Here is a 14,407-nt window from a genome sequence, read left to right as displayed (position 1 = left end):
TAAGTAGAAGCCCTGCCTGTATGTGCAGCCTTGCGAGGTATGCAAGCGTGGAGGGCACCTCCGGGGTGATGTGAAACTCGTTTCTCTAGTATTTTACTCTCCACGTCAGAGGAAGGAAAACACCAGTCCTTCTTTAGACACAACTGATCCCTTACAGGAATCACCTGGGAGACTTCAGCAATAGGTCTAGGAGCTGTGCTCCACACCAATTGGCTTAGACGAGCTGGAGAGCACTCCTAGCGCTGGACCATTCCTGTTAGCAAACACCGTACTGCCCTCAAACCCACAAACGGCCGGGTGCTGGGCCTCACACCGCATGTCTGTCATTCTGCCCCCTTGAAGTACCCTTCTCAAAGGAGCTACCACATGAGTGCTGTCTCAGACAAAAATCTCAGTAAAGTCCAAGTGGAACACCCTAAGTGTGGACCGGGGTCCATGTGGGCAGTGATTTGTGCTTCTCTCCTTTCTGCCCTGTACACTTATGGTCAGTAGATGTGCTGAGGAACTCCAGGGCTCCATGGTTATATGGAGCCAACTTGGGCCCAGTTTGGGGAGAGTACCCTGGGGTAGAGATTGTTCCCAATGACTGTTTGCATTTATGTAATTCCTCAACACTGGACAGCCAGGGTGATGCTGGCATTCCAATTTGGAGTGACTCAAATCTCATATCCATAGCAGTCTTGCAAAAGAAATATCTATCTGTTACCCTACATGCTTCACGACTAGGCTTGAATGGGTATGTATTGATAATATGTAGTCCAGGTATTGACACCAAAGATAATTTTGATTTTATCCCATATATATATATATATATATATATATATATATATATATATATATATGCACATATCCCATATATATGGCATAAAATCACACACACACACACACGCACGCACACACACACACACACACACACATATATGGAGAGAGAGACAGAAAGAGAAATGTGCAGGTATCCTTTGTCTATAGCTTTGTATTGCAGCTTTTTAAAAGTTTGTTTTTATAAAGTTTATTTTAAAACATCACACCCAAAAAATTAACCAGATCCAAAGTCTATACAAGTCAATGAATTTCTACACAGTATGGAATTCTCTGGGAATATGCCCAGGATGGGATCATAGTTCTTTTTTTAATTTTTAGATTTCATCTTATTTTTATGTGTATTGGTGTTTTGCCTACACACACACACACACACACACACACACACACACACACACATATATTTGATTTTATCCAATATATGTGGGATATATGTGCATGTATATTTGATTATATATAAAAATGTATATTTGATTTTATCCCATATATATGGAAGATATATATATATATCAGTGCACCACTTGTGTGCCCGGTACCCCAGGAGACCAGACGAGGGTTCAAGAGCCCTTAGAACTGGAGTTATAGATGCTTGTTAGGAACTGAACCTAGGTCCTCTGGAGGTGTAGCTAGTATTCTTAACCTCTGAGCCATCTCTCCAGCCCCAGACTATAGTTCTTTAGAGCAGAAAGAGTGGCTGTGAACGGAGTAGACGAAGTGCCTACATAGAGTTGGGCATGGCAGACATGGAAGATTCAGCAGTTCGAGTAAATTGGCACCTATCTAGGAGGTGGATTTGCCCTTCCAGAAAGACCTAGAGGTACCGAGGACCCCGCGCTGGCCGTGAGTGGGTAAGAGGCACTCACCATTAAATATTTAATGGAATTGCTGAGAATTACACTGTGTGTATTTTCCCTTGAGTGTTATTCAAGAACAGATGATATCTCTAGCAAGGGAAAAAAGTATTTAAAACAATACACTTGGCAAGAATCTCCAAATTTGAAAACATAGTTTCTTGAACAGACTGTGGGGTTATTAGGCACTTTATTAGGAGGAAGCCGCACACATTTAGCAGAAGGAAGCTTATTCCAGAACCATAAGAGAACAATTCGTGTTGTTGAAGGCACATGGGCTACAGCCACCTAAAAACACTAATCTGTGAATCAGAGATGACTGCACACAATAATTTTAGCATTCGGGAAGCTAAGGAGTAGGGAGCACAGTTCAAGACCCTTAGCAACATGGGGAGACTGTCTCAAATAGCAAGCAAACAGGACTGTTGAGTGAAGTGTGACAGAAGAAGGAAATTGTTGCTGTTATCTGAGGCAGTGTCTCTCCCACCATGCAGCCCCAGCTGGCCTGGAACTCACAGAGACACATCTGTCTCTCCGCCCTGAGTACTGTGACTTAAGGCGTGCATCCCCACAACTGGCCGTTTCTGGAAATCAGATTTCACTATGTAGTTCTGACTGGCCTGGAACGAGATCTGAAGACCAGCCTGGCCTTGAACTCACAGAAATCTGCCTGCCTCTGTTTCCCAAGAGCTGGGATTACAGGGGTTTGCTACCGTGGAAAGCTGGGTTTTGATCTAAAATGTGTTAACTCATGACCAAAAGTTTGAAAAGAGGTGAACTACAGTGCCCTTTGTGGTTTGAGTATAAAATGCCTTCTACCGGCTCTTAGGTTTGAGTACCTGCTCCCCAGCTGACTGCTGTTTTCAAAGGTTGTGAAACTTTTAGAAAGTGAAACCTTGCTGGAGAAAGGGAGTTTTTGGGGTGGCCCTTAAGGTGTGATGATTCAGATCTGCTGCCTGTCCTCTTTCTGCTTCCCGACTGTGCACGCGATGTGACTAACACTGTCAGGCTCCCGCAGCCTTGATGGTCTCCACCATGATGGTCTGTGTTCCCTCAAACTTCAAGACAAAATAACCCCTTCCTCCCTTCCGCTGCTTCCTGTCAGGTATTTGGTCAGTGCAACGGGAAAGGTAACTGGTATAGTATGTTATAGATGGGAACTCGATGACTTGTTTTCTAATGACAAGAAGGAACAAGAAGGGCAAATTACAGACGATGAAGGGAAAGATCGGAGGGACGACCGAACGGCATCTGTAAAAGCTTACGAGAGACTGAGAAAGACAGCAGAAAGAACTCATAGGAAGTAACCGATGCATTCGCAAACCAAACTCATTCATCAGGTCTGGCATACACCATCTCATTTTGACTCATTCTGCCTTGTGCATCTTGATAAAGGAGTGTGCAACGGATTTTAATTTCCTGTTGGTTTGCGGAGATTCGAGTCTGATATTTGAAAATATTTCTAACCAACCCAGCTCTCTCTGGGCTGTTGATTTCTGCTCGGACAGGCTCTGATCTGACGGTGACTCAGTCATTGCTTTTGAACCCTGGAGTGAGATAAGCAAGATAGCATGCATCTCAACCCACCCAGCAGGGCAAAAGTCCTTCCAGAAGCTTCCCGGGCTTTTAAAGTAGACTGTCTTGGAAGCTTAGGAAACTGAACTATATTGGAAAAATAACACCAAAGGCAAAAAAAGAAATTTCTTTATATTAACTGTTTTCATAAGAAATGTTTATATTAGTTTATAATGTCCTTTGAGCATTTGCCTTCCTTTCCCCTCCCCAACACCTTTCCTCCCGTCAGTCCCCTTTGTTTCTCAGAGAGCTTCCTTTAGATTTTTGTGTCAAGCACACATACACAAGTTTATGCATCTGCATGGCATGTAGTACCCACAAAGGGATAAAACAGTTGATATCTGCTCCCCGAGACTGTCTCAATTCTCCTACTATGTTTATTTCCAGTTGCGCCGTTTTCTGCAGACACCCTTGATTCCTCTTCATGGCTGAAAAGCAGATTCTGTTGTGCATATATGTTGAACTGCCCTTCTTTGTTCTTTCTCTTGTTAGATACCTAAGCTGGCTCCATAATTGAGATGCTGTGAATGGAGCTACAGTGAGCACTGATGTGGCTGCTCTCTGGGATGCGTTGATTTAGAGTCTGTTGGGTAAGTGCTTACCAGTGGCATAGCTGGGTCATATGGTAGTTCTACTTTTAACTGTTCCCCACAGCGACTAGAGTAATTCCACTCATGCCTGTAACTGGACGCTCCTCTTCTGCCTGCCAGTTCCCAAATAACCACTCTGAGGCTTAATATTAATTATAAATGGTTGACCAATGGCTCAGGTTTATTACTAGCTAGCTCTTACATTTAAATTAACCTATTTCTACTGATCTATGTATCACTACATGGCCCATGGCTTACTGGTGGTACCCTGGCATGCTTCTCCTCTGGTGGCTACTGGCATCTCTCCTGACTCTGCCTTCTTTCTCCCTCTATTCAGTCTGACTTTCTTGCCTTGCTATATTCTGCCCTATTATAGGCCAGAGCATTTTATTCATCAACCAATAAAAGGAACACATATTCACAGCATACAGAAGGACATCCCACATTGATACCAACAGCATACAGGTTTCCTTTTGTTCACATTGTGGCCAATATTTGTCATTATTTGTTTCCTAAATGACTGTCATTCTGACTGGAGTGAGATGGAGTCTCAATACAGTTCTTATTTGCAGTTCTCTGCTGATAAATAAGGCTGAAAATTTTTCACAGTTTATTGGCCATCTTCACTTCATTTTTTGAGACCTGTCTGTTCATTTGCCCACTTATTGACGGGACTGTTTGATCTCTCCTTGTTTAGTTTTCTGATGGTTTATACTCTCTGACAGGTACATAGCTAGCAAAGGTTTCCTATGAAAATGGGAATTTTCTAACAAGCGAAGAGAAGCTTTTTCAGGAAAATAAAACCATTCTAAGAAAGTATTGACCCAATAAGAGCTTAGGATCTGTGAAACAAGCCTGGGCGTGGTGGTGCAGATCTTTGATCCTGCGCTTGGGAGGCAGAGGCAGGTAGATCTCTACGACTGGGAAGCCAACCTGGTCTACATAATAATTACATAGAGAGATCTTGCCTCAAAAAGCAAACACCCCGTGAAAGACTGACAGAACTGGAGCCGGGAAGGTAGTGACACACATCTTTAATCCCCGCACTCAGGAGGCAAGTGGATCTCTGTGAGTTCAAGGCCAGCCTGGTCTACAGAATGAGCTCCAAGACAGGCTCCAAAGTTACACAGAGAAACCCTGTCTCAAAAAACAAAACAAAAAATTAAAAAAAAAAGACTGACAGAACTGGAATCATGATAAAAAATGTTCCTGTTGGCTAAAGTAAGAGCAACAGAATAAACAGAATTGTATCCTAAAGTATAAAATAAACACCCACAGATCAATATGGATATAAAATGTTCAAACAAATAAGGAAATTCAGTAAGAAGAGACAAATGTCCCCGAAGAATTCACACACACACACACACACACACACACACACACACACATATAGTTTGTTTGGTTTGGTTTTTGTTTTTGTTTTGTTTTCCAGCCTCCTCTTGAGTGTGGCTATGCTTAGTTACTTTCTTACAAAAAGTGGAATTAGGAAAGGAAGGAGTGGGTGATGCTACGGGAATCACAGTTGGTGTTGTCAGCGGTAATCTAGGAACATGGACCTTTGTTGTGGTAGGCCAAGAATGGCACTTGGCCTTTGTGGCTTCTTCCTTCCCTGAACCTCCAATACAAGTGTAACTGTGAAAAAAAAAGTCAGACGCCCATGCTGAAAGATCATCCACAAGGTATCTGAAAATTCACAAAGTCATTTAAAACAGGGAAGTCTGAGAGACTGTCGTAGACAGGATGACGAAATGTCATGTCAAATCCTGAACTGGATCACGGAACGGAAGAGGGTGACAGGAACACCTGGTGAAAGGAATAAGCAGCGGCACTGGGTCAGCAGGAGCGCAGACTGTTGATCACACAGCGTGACAAACGGAAGAGGCTGAGAGGAAGCTGGGCTGAGGCTGGACAAGGGCTCTCTGCCCTCTGCACTACCTAGGTAACTTTTCTGTATGCCTAAACCAGTAATGGAGGGGAGTGAACTAAAAGGAAAAATAGACAGAGATACATCACATAAAGAAATTGTAATATATAATCTCTTAATATATATAGAATAAGCAGACAAAACAACCAGAGAAAGTATAGAAGATTCAAGGAATGCTATCCACAGATGCGAGCAAGCTGTAACAGTTGTATGTTGTAAGAGGCGTGGCTAGAACACACACATAACAACTCTGTAATGCACGAGAAACAAATGCATAAAAGGTTGCGGCAACCGGTTCACCAAGGAAGATGTAGGAACGGTAACGAGGGGCATGAAAAATTGCTCAGTACCACTCACCGTTGTCGAGGAAGGGCAAGCTAAAAACAACAGGCAGATCTCACTCCAGGGAGCCACCCAAATGAAAAGCACTTTAAGTCTCGTGTGTTGGTGAGGATGTGGAGAACCTGGACCTTTCCTGTGCCACCGGTGGAACGGGATAAATGGTGTCATCCTCTGTAGAACAGCGTGGCAGTTTTCCAAAATGAAATGTAAACTTAGCCTGTGACCCAGTAGTTCAGTTCTGAGATGTTTACGAAAGAGAAATAAAAACACGTGTCTGCACAGTAACGTGTGCGTGAATGTTTATAGAAATATTATTTACAGTAGCTGGGAGCTGAAAACCATTCAAGTATCTATCAACTGGTGAGCAGATAAGTCAGCTAGAGGATTTCCTTACACCGTGGTACTTCTCCGTATCAAAAAGAAACTGACCACAGACACAGGCAACCATCTAGTAATTCTCCCAAGCGCCATGCTTGTGAAAAAGAAGCCAGATGTGGAAGATGGCATGAAGTATGATTCCACTTATAGGGAATTCTAGAAAAAGCGAAGCCATAGTAACTGAAACCAGATTAGTCATGGCTCGCTCGAGGCCAGAGCTGACGAAGTGAGACACTGCTTGCACTGTGGTGTGGAAATGCTGCTTGGGAAGACAGAGATGCTCAATATCTGGTTTGTGGCGATGACTGAGTGACCATCATGTGATTACATACATAAACATGCATTTAAACATGATGGCTCTGGGATTGGAGAGATGGCTCAGAAATTAAGAGCAGTCCTGCTCTTTCAGAGGGGACCTGGGTTTGGTTCCCCACACCCACATGGGCTGGCTCCCAGCAGCTGTAACCCAAGCTCAGGTGATACAACAGTCTCTTCTGGTCTCCGCAGGCACCTGCTCTCAGATGTGCATCCACACACACGTAATTAATAATTTAAAAATAAACATTGAAAAGGTGGAATTCATTGCATTTTAACGATAAGTTGTGGAGATTTGAATGAGAATTGTGCCCATGGGCTCATTTGTTTGAATGTTCGGTCCTCCGTTGGTAGAACTGTTTGGGGAAGATTAGGAAGTGTGTTACTAGAGGTAAGTCTCCGCACCCCTCACCCCACCCCCCCGCCACACACCCAGTCCCCCTGCCAAAAGCTTGTAAGTCAGATGTAAGCTCTCAGCTACGGCCCTAGAATCATGCCTGCTTATCTGTTTCCCTGCTTCTGCCATGATGGCCATGGACTCACTTTCTGAGACTGCAAGCAAGACCCCTACTGTACGCTTCCTTGTATAAGTTGCCTTGGTCATGGTGCCTCTTCACAGCAATAGAAAAGTAAGTTATAACTCAATAAAACTTATTTTAATAGAAAGAGACTGGTATTTGGGGCTGCACTAAATTTCCTGACAAATTCTTTGGCTCCAAGGGAAGTGAAGAGCTGTAGCAATTAATGAAAGCAGTCTGCTGTCTGGGCTTGGTTGTGATGAACGTTTCTGTTGTTGGTGTTTGAAGGATTTCTCTTGATAATCTGAACACCACACCCTTATTGTGTTTTCCTTCATTCCAGCCTTTGGCTGATCCTCTGATGTAATTTCTTGGTATGTCTTGAATTTAAGATTTTGTTCTTGGATCTCTTGCTGTGCCAAAGGGGCTCATAAATAAAAACTTTATAATTAATAAAGTGTTTTTTTAAATGTTTTTTTTACCAACACTCCTTTGCACTTGGCCTGCCAGTGTTTCCCACATTATCCTAAGGCTTTGATAAGTATAATTGCTGTGATAAGACACCATGACCAAGAGCAATGTGAGTGAGGAAGAAAGTTTACTTTGGCTTATGATGCCAGAGGGGAGAAAACTGACCCTCAAAGCTGGGGAGGCATAACAGCAAGCATCAGGCATGGCAACAGGAACAGGAAGTGGAGAGCTCACATCTTCAGCCGCAAGTACAAAGAGAGAGCAAACCAGAAGCCAAGGGAGACTTGAACTCCCAAAGATCCGCAGGGTCAAAGCCACTTTCTCTGTCAATCCCTTGCCTCCTAAGCCTCCCCAAACAGCAGCGCCAACTGGGGACAAGTGTTCTGACGCCTGAAACCTTTGGGGGGACATCTCTCATTCAAGCCACCACAGTGAATAAGAACAAGAAACAGACAAGTAAAGCTACCGAGCTAGCTGGCAAGGCCAACCTCTCTGGGCTTTTACAGACACTCATCTTCAATATAACAAGGCAGTTCAAATGACCACTACAACTCGCGGAAACATTGATTACTGCTGTTGTAGTCTATGTGACCCCAGCAGATGCCTGCGAGAAAGGAAAGAACTAGGCTTCAAGAGACCTGAGACCCCAGCTCCGTCTAAGTAGTCAAGCTGGCCCTTGGCTGGAGAATCCCATGAAAAGTCAAGATTGGAAGCAGAACACAAACACAGTGCGCTTTCCTAGTCTCCTGTTCGTTTGATGCGGGCAAGGCTTTGTAAATCAAAAGACATTGAAAAATCTGCTCTCAGCAATGGATGGAGGTCTGCGGATGCAGAGGCCCACAGCCAGACATCAGGCAGAGTTCAGGAACCCTGTGGAGGAGGAGGAGAAAGGAGTGTGTCAGCCAGAGGGGTCAAGGACACCACGGGAAGGCTCCCGCAGTCAACTAACCTGGGCTCAGAGCGACTCAAAGAGACGATCAGGGAGTCTACGTGAGACTGACCTAAATATGTGTTACAATAGTGTAGCTTGGTCCTCTTACGGGACTCCTAACTGCTGGAACAGAGGCTGTCTCTGACTCTTTTATTGGCTTTAGGGACCCTACTCCTCCTACTGGGTGACCTTGCCCAGCCTTGTTATATGGGGAGGTGCTTAGTCTTCCTGCAACTTGATATATCACGTTTTATTGATACTCGTAGGAGACTTGCCCTTTCCTGGATGCAGACAGAAGACGAAGGGATTGGAGGGTGGGAGGTGGGGAATGGGGGAGAGGTTCTGAGAGGGGAGGAAGGGGGAGAGGAGGCTGTGGTTGGGATGTAAAATAAATAGATGAATAAAAATATCCGCTCTTAGCACAACTCTGCGGCTTCTAATGTGTGGTGGAATAAGTGTGATGAGGACGTTTGACAAGGCTAGACCATCCAGTGTCTTTGTTGGAGACACAGCACACCACAGGAGAAGTTATAGGTATTGAACAGGATTTCTCTGTGTAGCCTTAGCTGTCCTGAAACTCTCTCTACCAGCCTGACTTCAAATTCGTATAATTCTGCCTGCCTCTGCCTCTGCCTCCTGAGGGCTGGATTTTCATTCCCAGCCACGACGAACAGTATCCCTTTTTGATTTAAAATGAAATAACATGTAAATATTGTTTTGATTAATTGAATGCAAATGAATCAGAAATAGATGGATACAACTTTCCTCAAATTTGCCCCAAATTTTAATAGTTAGTAACAAGTCAAACACACTTTCAATTGTGTTAACTACCTTGAAAACATTCAGAGAACGGAAACAGATTACCTTCAAAATGGAGTTGCTTTTCTTTAACTTTTAGATGTGTTTACCTCCTCCCCACCGCCCGCCCCAGCAAGAATCTGCTTTCAGTATTTATGCCTCAACTGTCCACTGATAGGAAGCTGTTAAAGCTTTATTCCTGGAAATGTAATTAGTTTTCAGGGAGATGCTGTTGACACTTGAGAGTAACCAGGTCTATAGGGAAGTCCCAAAGCCTTGTTGACAGTAGTCTTACCCATTCTTCAAGATTTGTCTAATTATCTGTTTGCTTGCTTTTATTTATTTTTTTTCTTTTCTTCCTCTCTTGTATTTTTTTTTAAAAAAGACTGGTCTTGCTACATCATCTTGAATGACCTTGTTCTCACATACAGAACAGGTTACTGAACCTCATGAGCACCCTCTGGACTCAGTTTCTGAAGGTCTAGGATTACAGGTGTGCACATGTGGTTTTTCTTTTTGTTGTTGTTTGTTTGTTTTTGTTTTGGGGAATGGACCACACTTTGCTTGCAAGGCAATGCCTCACCCACTGAGCTGTCTCAATGACCCCCAATTCTTGAATGCAACAGATTTCCAATCCCGCTTGCCCTTCTCCACTTTAGAGTTCCTAGCTTCAATTCCGCTCCTTCCAGGCACCTCCCATCTCAGCTGACCAGTTCTCATTTCCCCCCACCCCCAACCCAGGAGACACCTCCTTAGAATGTCTTCACTCCAATGATGGCACTTCCTTTTTCTAAATTCTTTCCAGGAAAAGATCAGTCTGACGCTGGTCCAGGGGCTATCAGAAGCTTCCGTGAGCTCAGAGCAGGACTTAACTAATCCCAGGCCAAGGACTAGGGACAGGAATTTCCTACTAGTCACTCAGGAGCAGCTGCAGACATTCCCAGAGACAGTTGTCCAATGAACTAGGGAGAATTCTGGATGGGATCCCTAGGACCAGTGGTACAACAGTCCCTGCCAGTGTTGTGGACAAATTTGAAAACTCCTCCATCCACTTACCCAAAGGCAGAGGTGGACTGAGGAGGATAACTTGTAACCTTGACGATGGTTCAGAATCGATTTAGTATCCAAGAAGTTCTTCTCTTCCCTTTCCGCAGATTTTCTTCCTTATTTTGACAATTTGATGTAGTATGAGGGCCGGCTTGTTGGGGTTTCTGTCCTGCCCGGTACCCCACAACCGGCAAACCCCAAAGAAAATCAATCACACAGAGATCTCTATAAGATTATAAACTGATTGGCCCATTAGGTCAGGCTTCTTGTTAGTCCTTGTAACTTATATTAATCCATTATCATTATCTATGTTAGCCACATGGCTCCGTACCTTTCTCAGCTGGGCAAGTTACAAGCTACCTCTTCAGTGGTCTGCGCAGGAGTGGAGAGGGAGTTTCCTGCTTCCCAGAATACTCCCAGTCTCTTTGCTCCACCCCTACTTCCTGTCTGACTTTCCCGCCTATACTGCCTGCCTGGCCAATCAGCATTTTATTAAAATATGATTGACAGAATACAGACAATTCTCCCACACCAATTTGAACCTCAAAGAGAGGAAAAAAACATGACTTAGAAAATTTTACAAAAGCAAAATACACTTTTTGAGGTCGTCATACTGGTATGTGCTGGTAAATGTTTAATTAATGGCTGAAGAAAAATGTGTAGATTTTAGTACTGGCTGTGTTTGCTGTGTACTTGCTTCCACCACTTACCAGCCTGAACGACTCACTAAAACAGTTGGGGAGAAATATGCAGGAAAAACGTGGGACCTGGTAGGAGCAGAGCGCAGCATGCCATGGAGCGGTGTGTCACTGCCCTTGGCTGTGATGTCTTACGGGAGGGACCAAGGAGCCCAGCAATAGGCAGATCTCCGCGTGTCCGCTCTCTGCTGTGCCTTCTTTCATACCCAAACCAGCACACAAGTCTTAGAAGTGAATCCAGAACTTAAGTAATTTATCAGAACCCGAACCTATGCCCAAACAGTTGGGAAGGGGCGAGGACTGTATCTAGTTATAAAATAACGATAACCACAATAGTTTTGAGTGTTCTTTCCCATGCTATCCTGGCGCAATCACCTATGACTTAAAACCACCAATAACAGATCCCAGCAGAGGTTGTTGCCAGTAACCCCAGCATCTGAGAGGCTGGTCTCAATATCAGCCTCAGCTACCTAGTGAGACTTTGTCTTAAAAAAGAAAATGGAGAGGGGTTTGGAGTTGTAGTTCAGTGGCAGAGGGCTTGCTTACTGTACATGAGACCCTGGATTCATCCCCCAATGAGATGACGATGCTGATGACGATATGCTATTTTATTAAGTAATTATCTGGTACCGTATAACTTACATGTATTAGCTCATTTACTATTTACTGTAACGGTAGGAAGAGGACACAGTTATGAGGAAAGTTCAAAGGATCGAAGAACTGCTATAAATACATTAACTAAAGCACTTAGAGTGTCCTCAGCCAGTTTGAGATGGTTAAATAACCTTTCCTGAGTGTTTACTGTGGGTCTGATGTTTCCCATGATTCTCCACTGGAGTTTTATGGTCTATTCACAGTTAAGGAAAGAGAGGACTTAGGGTTGGAGTGGCAGCTTAACAGCTAAGGGTGAATAGTACTCTTGCAGGGGGCCAGAGTTCGGTTCCCAGCATCCATGTTGGAAGGCACACAGCCACCTGTGACTTGGGTTCCTGTTGGATCCCAGGTTTCTACCCTGCTCCTTGAGGCCAAACCACAGGATGCAAGAACTATTTACGCTAAACCAGCCTAGCTTCCTGTTAACTTCTCTGCTCGATTCTACCAGCCTGGGGGATTAACATAGAGCCTTGTTTCATCTTTGCCATGGTAATTTCACCTGCAAAAGAGGGTGCCCACGGTGCCTAATTCTTCTCTTAACTGTCTGTCACAGCTCCCAACCCAGTACCCCCTGCCTGGAAGAACCTGCCACTCCACCAGGCTCTCAAGGCTGTGATCTCACTCCTAGCTTGGAGGGGGTCCTTCTCTCCTGGGGAAAGAGGTATATTAACCTGGCGAAAGCAAAATAAAACTTGGCATTCACCTCTTGGCGAATGACTCGGACTCTCTATGTGTGTGTGTCTTGTGTTTAACCCCTAGGCCTTTACCCAGCTCGTGGAGGTATGGAGCCGCGGTCCATACCGGGAGGGTGGTGATGCAGACTCGGGTGAATCCCACAGGTTCCAGTGAGACGTAGGCCTTCTTCTGGCCTTCGAGGCTACCCACACGCTTGATTACACATGGTTGGTCACATAAGCATATCCATTCACAAGTATACACACATACAAAAACAAATAGTTAAAAAATAGATAGAGGACAGAAAGTGAGTTATGAAGGTCAGGTGACTGAATGATGATACACTGAAGACTCCAATCCAAGAAGGCTATAACCAAAGCTGTGTCTTAAACACAGGGCTCCACCCGTTGTCTCAGCAGACAATCGGGCCAAATCTCCTGACCTTCCCATGAAAGTCTGGCCTTGCTTAAATGTAGTGCACGCTTATTAAGATGTTTCTCTGAAACTGCTCTCCCAACACACCCGCTTCTGTAGGCTGCCGTCCTGTGCCTTTTTTACTTCGTAGCTATTGCCCTGTGTGACACGATTGGAGCCTGGGGTTTAGATTGGGAATCCCTAAATGCCAACAGCCCAGGAGATGAATTTGGAACCGAATGCAGTTTCTTCTAATTGCTACTCGGGTTCAATGTTATCTCCTTGCGTGGCTGAATAAGAATCGCCCCCACAGGCTCATATGTTTGAATATTTGGTCCCCAGTTGGTGGAACTGTTTGGGAAGCATGGTCTTGTTGGGGGAGGTGGGTGGGTCACTGGGTGAAGGGCTTTGAGGTTTCACAAGACTTGTGCTATTGAATTCCCAGTGTCTTCCTGCCACCTGCTTGTGGTTCAAGATGTGAGTTCTCAGCTGTTGCTGGCTCCAAGCTCCAAGCTTTTGATCCACCACCAAACTGAAACTATGAGTCAAATCGAATGTTTTCTTTGATAAGTTATCATGGTCACAGTGTTTTACCACAGTGACGGAAAGTTGACGAATACGTTCTTGGACACCTTCGCTTAAACCACGCAGAGTTCTGCTGAAATGAAGGGGTTAAAGTAAGTTTTTCATGGCAGAGGTTTCATGTGCTCACTCATTGGAGGCATCTAGTGCCACATTTTCAGATGTGCGTACAGAACCTGAGGTGACTATACACAGCAGGGCCCTTGCCTGGATGGGAGGGGCTGAGGAGCAATCGAGAGGGAAATAGCAGGATTTAAGTGATCCGGTGGGGGACATGGGAAGGGGAGCATCTAGGTAGGAGGAGGGAGGTAAATTCAGAAGAAGTCTGTAAAATAACAATAAGGATATCTGAAAAAGACACACGGACTCATATTGCTAGCATTTTCTTGGAAGAAAACCTATAGCACATATAATTCTGGGTCTTGATATGTAATTTTAACCAACTTTTCTTATCTGGGCCGACAACACTTTTCCCAAGTGCCAAAGGCCACTTACCAAAACCCCCAATACCAGAGGTAAGCAACCCTTTTGTGAGTTTTTGGCCCTGGGCTCTTCAAAAACATACCACATCTTGTTGTTGCCCTTCCAAAAGTGGATGGTAACTTCCTACTGCTGAAGGTACCAGGCCCTTCAGAAACAGGGCCCAGAGCCTTCCCTCCTCCACCACAAGCTGAAACTGAGCTGAATGCCCCCTCCTTGAGAATTAGCTTTCATAGACCAAGAAGACACCATGCCAGCTTCCAAAGGCAAGAAGCAACCAACAGTCCCACCTAGCTATGATATCTTTGAGCCATGTCAATGGCCAGCGTGACTCAATAATCCTAA

Source organism: Myodes glareolus, chromosome 11 (genome assembly GCF_982192425.1).
Source record: "Myodes glareolus chromosome 11, mMyoGla1.1, whole genome shotgun sequence".
In the NCBI taxonomy this organism is placed as follows: Eukaryota; Metazoa; Chordata; class Mammalia; order Rodentia; family Cricetidae; genus Myodes; species Myodes glareolus.
The sequence above is the reverse complement of the archived record's forward strand: the minus strand, read 5'-3'. Positions refer to the sequence as shown.